The sequence below is a fragment of the Penaeus vannamei genome, chromosome 3 (genome assembly GCF_042767895.1).
Source record: "Penaeus vannamei isolate JL-2024 chromosome 3, ASM4276789v1, whole genome shotgun sequence".
In the NCBI taxonomy this organism is placed as follows: Eukaryota; Metazoa; Arthropoda; class Malacostraca; order Decapoda; family Penaeidae; genus Penaeus; species Penaeus vannamei.
Window position 1 is genome coordinate 3,847,710 of NC_091551.1, and position 2,500 is coordinate 3,850,209.

Consider the following 2,500-nt stretch of genomic DNA (forward strand, 5'->3'; position numbering starts at 1 on the left):
ACATACACTCACACGGCTACAGACACACCCACGGACATGTGTTTCCCAGCTTGGTGCTTGATTCTTTTTTCCTTTGCTTGTTTTGATTGGTTGGATTTGCTTGAGCTTGCTTATCTTGCCTCTGTTTCTTTTTTGAAAATGTTTTGGTGATTTGACTTATCTTATTTTTTATTTATTTTTTTCTTTGTTTTTCTTTTGTTTTGTTTTTTGCATTTTTTTGCTTTCTTGCTTTTAATGTGCCTGGATTTTTGTTGTTGTTGTTGTTACATTTCTTGATTTATTTTGTTCTTTTAGCATTTCATTTATCTTGTTTGTTTAGCTTACTTGCTTCCTTAATTTTACTCTTCGATTGCTTCGTTTCGTCGTGGTATTCAGACTGCTTACCTGATTCGTCTTATTTTTATATTTTTTTCAATCGTTAGTTTACTCTTTCCTTTTTCGTTTGCTTGCTATTATTGCCTTTTAGCTAAACCCTCATTTATCATTTTCGTTTTTGTTTAATATTTGCCTTTAGTTTCGCTTATAACTATCCTAATTGCTTGTTTATTTGTTTGATCGTCAACGTTTGTCCGACTTGTCATGCTAAAATCAGGGGTACCAACTGTTAGCTTTCGTTACTACTTATTACCAACCGTTACGTGTTACTGTTATTATCCTCTGTTACTAGCCCTCTTTTATCATTTTCGTTTTTGTTTAATATTTGCCTTTAGTTTCGCTTATAACTTTCCTAATTGCTTGTTTATTTGTTTGATCGTCAACGCTTGTCGAAAATCAGGGGTACCAACTGTTAGCTTTCGTTACTACTTATTACCAACCGTTACGTGTTACTGTTATTATGCTCTGTTACTATTTACCAACAACCGTATGTCAAACATGGGTTATTTTTCATTATTCGTGTTTTTTTATCGGTTTGGCAATTGTTAATCCGTTGCCTCACGTCTGTTTTGTCTGTCTGTAACTAAATGTGCGTGGCTGTTATTTCTGGTCCCGTGTGTTGACTCCGACTCCGTTAGTCTGTCAGTCAGGTGTTTATCAGCCCCAAGCCTTCATGTCGTCGAATTGCTGATTGCTATATGCTTGTCTTTTCGTTTGTCTGTTTGTGAGTGGTTTGGTTGTGCCTGCTTTGATTTTTTTTCTTTGTCTGTCTGTCTGTCTGTCTGTCTGTCTCTCTCTTTCTCTTTCTCTGTCTGTCTGTCTGTCTCTCTTTCTCTGTCTGTCTGTCTGTCTGTCTGTCTCTCTCTCTCTCTCTCTCTCTCTCTCTCTCTCTCTCTCTCTCTCTCTCTCTCTCTCTCTCTCTCTCTCTCTCTCTCTCTCTCTCTCTCTCTCTCTCTAGTTTCCTCCCTTCTCTCCGTCCTTGCCTGCTTCTTGTAAACAGATATGAAGTGTTGAGTCCAGCACACAGCAAGCCAAGTCTCTCTTTCTCTCTCTCTCTATCTTTCTTTCTTCCTCTCTCTCTCTCTTTTATTTCTTTCTCTCTCTCTTTCTCTCTCTCTCTGTCTCTTTCTCTCTCTCTCTCTCTCTCTCTCTCTCTCTCTCTCTTCTCTCTCTTCTCTCTCTTCTCTCTCTTCTCTCTCTTCTCTCTCTTCTCTCTCTTCTCTCTCTTCTCTCTCTCCTCTCTCTCTCTCACTCTCTCTCTCTCTTTCTTAATTTCTTAATTTCTTAATTTTTCTCTCTTTCTCTCTATCTATCTATCTATCTCTGTCTGTCTGAGAGAGAGACAACGAGAATTAAGAAGTAGAAGAGATTGAGAAAGAGGGGGGGGGAGTGGGAGAAAGAGATAACAAAAAGAACAAAAAAAAAAGAAAAAGAAAAGAAAAACAAGAAAAAACAACAGAAGTGAAGAAGAAGAAAGAAGCGGAGGTGGAGGGAATGAGAAAAGAAGATGAAGAAGATAGAGATAAGAAGAGAAGAAGGGAGAGGAAACGAGGAGAAAAAAATCTCAGCTTGCTCCTTGTAAACAGATCTGAAGTGTTTCATTCCTCGACGTAGCAACGGGCGTGTGGGCGGGCGAGGAGAGGAGGCTGGACAGGAACAAGAAGGTGAGAGGGTTAAGGAAATAAATAAGAAATGAAAAAAATGAAATAGATAATGATGACGATGATGATGATGATGACGATGATGATGATGATGATGATGATGATGATGCTAATAATGATAATAATAAAAATGATAATAAAAATAATAATAATAATAATAATAGATGAATAAATGGTTGATTATTTTTGGGTTGGGTGAGATAGAAGATAGATAAACAGAGAGAATGGGAGAAAAGGGGAATAGAGAGGGGGAGGGGTAAGGAAATGGGAGAGTGAGAGGGGGAAGGAAGAAAGGAAGGAAGGAGGGAGAGAGGGTGGAAGAAAGGGGAGAAAGAGGGAGAGAGAGATACAGGGAGGGAGAGAAAAAGGCAAAATGGAAAATTTGAAGGGAGGGAGACAGACAGACAGACAAAAGACGAGAAGAGAGAAGAAAATGACAAAAACAGAGATCGAAAACAAGACCA

General features: G+C 38.4%; 1 protein-coding gene across 8 annotated transcripts in view; it reads right to left on the reverse strand.

The window, feature by feature from the left end:
* Timp (Tissue inhibitor of metalloproteases) overlaps nucleotides 1–2,500 on the reverse strand; it is a 227,439-nt gene that overhangs the window by 183,715 nt on the left and 41,224 nt on the right. The window lies entirely within an intron of this gene.